Raw genomic sequence first — 7,680 nt, 5'->3', positions numbered from 1 at the left:
AGAGAGGGTAGATGCGGCGGAGGCGGCACGACGGCAGCGGAGGGGGCGGCGCGGAAGGGACTGGATCTGATTCAGGATTTAGTGAGTGTCAGTTTCGCGGCCCCACTGGTTACCACGTAACAGTCAAAATGTGGACTCCGCCCTATGCGGCCCCACTAGTCAGAGTTAACGGTCAAGCCACTGACCCGACGGCAACGTCTGCTGTGACAGTTCTGAGTGTTTCAGGCAAGGGAGTGGGGAAAAGTGAGCAGAAGTTAAGAGCGTGGGGATGAATGAGTAGAACTAACGAACCAGGGGCACAGAAATAAAAATCACATAAACAATTCGTTTGGGATATTGGTTCCCAATTACTAATAATCTCTCGTTTGTAATTAGATAAAGATTATACATCAAAACTGGTCTCAAATTTGACAAAAAGAAGTACAATGTCACTTTGTATTGGTGTCCATATGACAACACGATAAGTTTCATGAACTCCAAATAAGTTTTGGATGTACTAGAATTTAAAAATCAAGATTCTCAATGCTTGAAATTCGTTGCACAGGGAGTAAACATGCACCCAGTGAGACACATGTGTTTTTGCAATCCATTTAGGTGCACTGTCACGTGTGCATGTAGCGCAAATTTGATTTTTGCACATTATACCCGTAGAAAATCAATCAATTAATGTACTAAACCGTCTTAATGATCTCTGTTTTTTTAAGTAAAACGTCCCTCCTTTGGTAACATATGTTCACCGCGGGATAATTAATTTAACATGCATCGTAGTTGCGGTGGATTCGCGGTGCGTGTGTGGGTGTGTGCGTTAGGGGGTGGCGGGTGTCTCACAGTACACTACGAGTTGTGAGCCACCGTGTGGGTTGGCCATTTTGTTAGGCAGGCTGGTGGCACATCAGAGTCGTGAATTCGTTATTTAAAACATTACACAACCCTTTCATACATACATATTTTGGCCACATGCAGTCAATGCTTGTCCTACACGACACTCGATACTCGCGTGTGACACTTTCTATGGGCTCGCGAGGTCGTCGTCCATCACTTTGATGAACAGCCGGCAGTGAGGTTAATTTGACCAGCAAGGTAGAATCTTTTTTGTTCGTGTTATGGTGGTATATAGTACGCATCGAAGAGGTGGGAGGGGACTAGCATATATACTATACGTAAGCGTGCGTGAACAAGTACACCTCACTCAGTGTCAGGACTTTTTGGTTTCCGAGGCACGTGCCACATCAAAATTGTGAAATTGGCTATTCAACATCACACAACACCTCTTTGGGCCACATGCATGCACGCGGTGGTTATCCTAGCTAGGACACTCACGTGTGACGCATCGATACTTGGGCCCACAAGGCCATCGTCGATGCATGCATGCATCACTCTGGCCTAGCTACATCGGGAGAGGTCAATTAATTTCACCATCGATGAGGATTCTTTTTGGGTTGTACGTGTTGGGAAACGTAGCATGCAATTTCAAAAAAAATCTTATGCTCACGCAAGATCTATCTAGGAGATGCATAGCAACAAGAGGGGGAGAATGTGTCCACGTACCCTCATAGACCGAAAGCAGAAGCGTTAACTTAACGCGGTTGATGTAGTCGAATGTCTTCTCAAATCAACCAATCAAGTACCGAACGTACGGCACCTCCGAGTTTTGCACACATTCAGCTCCATGACGTCCCTCGAACTCTTGATCCAGTAGAGGTACGAAGGTGTCGATGAGTTCCATCAGCACAACAGCATGGTGACGATGTTGGTGATGTGATCCGTGCAGGGCTTCGCCTAAGCACAACGACAATATGACCGGAGGAGTAAACGGTGGAGGGGGGCACCGCACACGGCTAAGAAACAACTGTTGTGCCTAGAGGTGCCCCCCTGTCGGTGTCAAAACCGGCGGATCTCGGGTAGGGGGTCCCGAACTATGCGTCTAAGGCTAATGGTAACAGGAGGCGGGGACACAATGTTTACCCAGGTTCGGGCCCTCTCGATGGAGGTAATACCCTACTTCATGCTTGATTGATCTTGATGATATGAGTATTACAAGAGTTGATCTACCACAAGATCGTAGAGGCTAAACCCTAGAAGTTAGCCTATGGTTATGATTGTTTTCGTCCTACGGACTAAACCCTCCAGTTTATATAGACACCGGAGGGGGCTAGGGTTACACAGAGTCGGTTACAGAGAAAGGAATCTTCATATCCGAATTGCCAAGCTTGCCTTCCACGCAGAGGAGAGTCCCATTCGGACACGGGATGAAGTCTTCTATCTTGTATCTTGGTAGCCCAACAGTCCGGCATATGCATATAGTCCGGCTGTCCAAGGACCCCTTAATCCAGGACTCTCTCAGTAGCCCATGAACCAGGCTTCAATGACGATGAGTCTGGCGTGCAGATTGTCTTCGGCATTGCAAGGCGGGTTCCTTCTCTGAATACTCCATAGTAGATCTTGAACATAAGAATCGTGTCCGCCTCTGCAAAACAAACTCCACATACCATGATAGAGAGTATAATATCCCACGAATCTAATCTGTTGACAACTCATAGCGTGACATCACGCCACGGTTCGGTCTTTATTCGAACCGTTTTTATCCTGCCCTTCCGTATTTCGAGGCGCGGTTTCATTGGCACGTCTTGTCGAAGCAGAGATCGTGTCCCCTTATCACGGGATTCTCATCAATGCGGGCATGGGTAACCCAACCGTGCCATCAGCATGGCACTTGGGAAATAAGCGAGTTTCAGGGTGAACGGGGTGGCGCACGATTTTTACTCCGTTTATAAAGGGATAAGGATTCCCCTCTTTCACCCACACCCTCTTATTCCTCTACTTATACATTCTCGAGCTCCAGCGCCCAAGCTCCCATCTCTTCCGCCCAAAAAGCACTCCAATCATGTCTAGATCCGGAGCGCAAGGCAAGTGGATGGCCTCCTCCATTCAGGAGAAGGATATCAAGAAGCTCCGAGAGGCTAGACACCTAGCCAAGAAGATCGCACACCATCTCCCAGAGGCGGGACAGATCGTCCCTACTCCGGAACCCCACAAGAGGGTTGTATTCCTCCCTCACTTCGTGCATGGGCTGGGGTTTCCCCTCCACCCATTTGTTCGCGGCCTTATGTACTATTGCGGGATAGATTTCCATGATCTATCCCCCAATTCCTTCCTCAACATCTCAACATTCATCATCGTGTGCAAGGCCTTCCTCCGCATACCACCACACTTCGGGCTGTGGCTAAAGATTTTCAACGTGAAGCCCAAGGTGGTCGGCGTCAAACACGCCGAGTGCGGAGGAGCCATGGTGAGCAAGATGCCCAACGTCGAATGGCCATTGGGTAAATTAAACGAGTCTATCAAGGGTTGGCAGCAAAAGTGGTTCTATATTACCGAGCCATGCGGCGCCAAATGGGCCGCCACCCCTAAGTTCTGATCCGGAGCCCAACCGCGGCTCATGTCCTGGCCCAAAAAGGGCCTAGACTGGCCTTTGTCCGACGAGCTGACGGCACTCCAAGCGCGTATCAAGAGCATGGAGGACAAGAATATCAAACTTGTTGATGTGTTCCAGGTGATGCTAGTTTGCCGGATCCTTCCTTGTCAACGCCGGACTTGCCATCTATGGGAGTTTGATCCGGCCAAGCACCAAACCTTGCTGGAGTTCTTCGACACGACACACGAAGACATCTAGAAGGTGCTATTCAAGCCCGGCAAGTCATGGCCGGACACCGCTGAGGATCGCAAGCACAAAGCATCCCGCCCTGCAAGTTTGGTGAGTCTTTATATGTTTTCAAGGTGCATCCTCTATTTGTATACCCTGGGAAAAACACCTAATATTTACCCGACGATTCTCCCAGGCCTAGACGGAGAAGGCAGAGCGGATCTACTCTCCGGATCCGCTGCCTGAAGAACAAGCCGGCCAACTTCTGATGAAGATGTTGGTCCCGGCGCCAAAGAAGAAGGCCAAGAAGGAGGCCAAGGAGACCAGGGGCGGGCTCCGTCGCAAGGGTACTTCGGATGTGGTGTCCGAAGACACCGAAGCCCACTCCTCCGCGAAAAAAGACAAGGAAGAGGAGGAGGAAGAAGAGGAAAGCCAGTCTCCCCTCACGAGGGGGGGGGGAGAAGAGGACGACATCCACACGTTTGGAGGCCGAAACGTCTAAGAAGGGGAAAGCCTCCCTTCCAGAGGAGTCCACCGCAGCCACCGACAGCAGCCCGGAGTGGGAACCCAGGGTCAAGCCCCTGGCCAAATCGTGAGTACAAAGAAAACCCGGATATCTTTATATATCCAGTCTCACTTTTTCATAGTATTAATGTATCGAGTCTCATTCTCTGCAGTCCGGCCGGGTCCGACATCGGGCGATCTTCGTCAGAAGATTCCTTGGACCCAAATGCGATGAACAGCGAGACCCTTCTGACGGCCTCTTCCCCCAAAGGCATGGAAAACACCGAGGTGTCATCCCAAAGGGGCCCAGGCTAGGGCGAAGCTCGGGAGACCGTCGAGGTGGCACTAGAGGGCCAAACCTCGGCAACCGGATTCATGGGGGAGCAGACCCACATGGATGCTGAAGGTGGGGGCCGTCCTGAATTCGGCCCCCAACCAGAGACAACTCCGGAGACCAATACGGCTCCGAAGTTAGGCCAGCAACCTTCTTCAACAGAAGGTGGTGCGCCTATTCCACCGGCAACCTCAGTCCACCCCGTGGTGCCGGATACTTTGTTGGCGGCACTGCAAAGCGCTTCCATTGTTGAAGAGCACCATACCCTTATGGGTGCGGTGATTGAGAATGTTCAGTCCGTTAAAAGCGGGCTGACCGAAGCTTGCACCAGCCTTGTAACAGGCTTTGAGGTAAGTAATGAAGTTACAAGAATGTCATAATATAGATAGTAGCCCCTGATTCACTGTTCGGTGTTTCGAAAAGAAAGCCGTACAGAGGATCAAATACATTTCGCAGGAGACTAACTAGGAAATATGTATGTGAATGATCAGGCGTTGTTATTGACTGCAACCGCTCATACTGCGGAGGTCTCTGAACTGAGGCAGAGACTGGGGCGGGCTGAAAAGGAACTCGTCCAAGTAAAGAAGCAATTGGAGGATAACCAAGGTACGGGACAACTTTGTTTGTATTTAAATACAAGTGAGTGGTTATTTTGACTGAAAAATGTCATGGATGTAATAGGAGAGGCGACCGAAGTCGAGGCTCTTAAGAAGGCGGTAGCCGAGGCCGAGAAAAGGGCGGCCAAGGAGCAGGCCACTCGTGAAAACCACGAGGCCTGGGTCATTGAAGTCCAACAAGAGCTCCAAGAAGCCATAGGGAAGTGCGAGACCTTGGAGCAGAGTATAAAGGACCAAGAGTCCGAACTCACCAAGGCTCGCCAATCCGCACACGATGCCCAGGCTGAAGCCCAAGGCACCCTCCAGGAAATCCAGGAGGCCCGAAAGATTGCCGCAGGTAAGGCCTTTATTATGCAGAGCAAATACACGAAGGAGAGATTTTGTTTAGTGACCCGGATTCAGAGTTCTCCAGGGGTGTTTGCGGATCTGCCGCGCAGCGTGTCTGACGCCAAACAATTCTACCAAGCCGAAGAGGGGAGCTCTGCAGAGAAGTTGTTCTGGTCGCAATATCTTGCGCCAAAATACCCAGTACCCTTTACCGATCAGCTGAAGCAGCTGGTCGAGCTGCATAGGGCAGCCAAATGAGCCCTCAAGGATTTGATTATCCGGCTATGTCCTGCCGAACCGATTCCCAGTAGCTACTTCGGACTCGTGAAGCGGCTGGGTAGTGCTTGTCCTCGGCTTGACGCCATCAAGCGGTCGGTCTGCATCGAAGGTGCGCGAATGGCTTTTACCCGCGCCAAGGTGCATTGGGCGAAGATGGATGCTGTGAAGCTAATGACCGATGGACCGCCCGAAGGGAAAGAGCACCGCAAGCCCGAGCTGTATTATGACAGTGTCCTGAAGGGATCCCGCCTTGTGGCGGAGCAGTGTTCAAAGGATATTATCTTCCCATGAATGTATGCATCTTATCCTATGCTATAATATGAAACAAGTTATGTGAAATAATGCTTGTTATTTGGACTATTACCTCCTGTGCGGCCGTTTTTAAATTAATTCTGAGAGTTGGCCAGTCATCGGCTTCTACCCCCACGTATAAATTACGGGGGTGTTCGGGATAAATCTAAACACTCTTTACTCCAGATTTTTGGTCCTTAAAGGAGGTGTTTAGCGCGACGAGCCAGACAATCGGACTATAAGGATTTATCACCCTCACTTAGCCATAGGAGTTTGACAAAAGAAAGGTAGGCGTAGCCCCTAGTGTTCAGAAGACCGAACTTGGGTTATTGTAAAACACCTGATCGGATAAAAACCGATCCATCGCACGATGCATTAGTTATCGCACAATGCGGAAGAAATCGTTAAGGATTTTGTGACCTCTCGAACAGCTGACCAGCTCTCTCCGCATCATGACAGTCAGTTTTCGGCTTTCTCCACTGAGGTGCTCATCCGGAAGAACCGGGACACAATCACAGTAGTTCTCCCTTTACTACCCTACCCAATATAGCGGAACATAGGGTGGCAAGCACAGGAGTCGGGCAACCCAATTGTTGACCAAAGACATGATTGGGAGCCAATGCATATAATGCTATAAGTTCGGGGTGCCGAACTGCACTGTAAAAGTGTTCGGACTTTCTTGTCGTCTTATGGGGTACAATGAAGCCCCTGGAGAATTAAGGCATACCAGAATGTACGGGTGCGATGAAAAATAAGTAGACAAGGAAAAGTTAGGTAAAACGGAAACACTGCTAATTAATTTTCATTGTAATTTGATTAATACGTCCAGGCGTATGAGTAGTGTAATAAGCAAATAAGGCTATTTAACATGCCACGACCAAGAGCGAGCTGCGTGTGGGTAGTTAAAGAAGGTATGACGATCATTAGCAGAGACCACCTGGGTATTCCCTTGTACACCCGAGCCTCTAGCTTTCTTGGTGTATCCGTCCCGCTATGGGTCCGGTGAGTAGGTTTATCAGAAAAGGGCTCGATAAGAGAATAAACCTGAAAGAAAGAGAAAAAGTGAAGGTATGCGGATCCAAGAGCGGTTGAGCCGTATAGTGGATCGCAGTCTAGCTGTGCCTCCGTCCATGCCCATGGTATTTTAAGTGCGTAGTTGTGTACGCGCGGCATGAATTTTACCGCTTTGTTGGGGCTGGGACGAAGGCGGGGTTGCTAGCTGAGCTCTGGATGAGCCGGGTGGTCCTATTGCAGAGTATCACGGACCTGCTTAACGGTGTCCGGGGGCTTTATTGCCGACTTGAGGTTTTGCCTAAGAAGGCTATTCTGTACTTCTGCTGCAAGGGCCGCGGTGTGCTCCTCAGTACGGAGGGAGCACTTCATGTTTCCATTGACTGTGATAACACTGCGAGGTCCGGGCATCTTGAGCTTAAGGCAAGCATAGTGCGGCACCGCATTGAAACGAGCAAATGCGGTGCGTCCGAGCAGTGCGTGATAACCACTGCGAAAGGGGACGATGTCGAAGAGTAATTCTTCGCTTCAGAAGTTATCTGGGGATCCGAAGACCACTTCCAGTGTGATTGAGCCTGTACAGCAGGCCTCTACACCTGGTATGACACCTTTAAAGGTGGTTTTGGTGGGCTTGATCCTTGAGGGATCAATGCCCATTTTGCGCACTGTATCCT

This window comes from Triticum dicoccoides, chromosome 3B, assembly GCF_002162155.2.
Source record: "Triticum dicoccoides isolate Atlit2015 ecotype Zavitan chromosome 3B, WEW_v2.0, whole genome shotgun sequence".
NCBI lineage: Eukaryota > Viridiplantae > Streptophyta > Magnoliopsida > Poales > Poaceae > Triticum > Triticum dicoccoides.
This window is presented reverse-complemented; position numbering follows the sequence as displayed.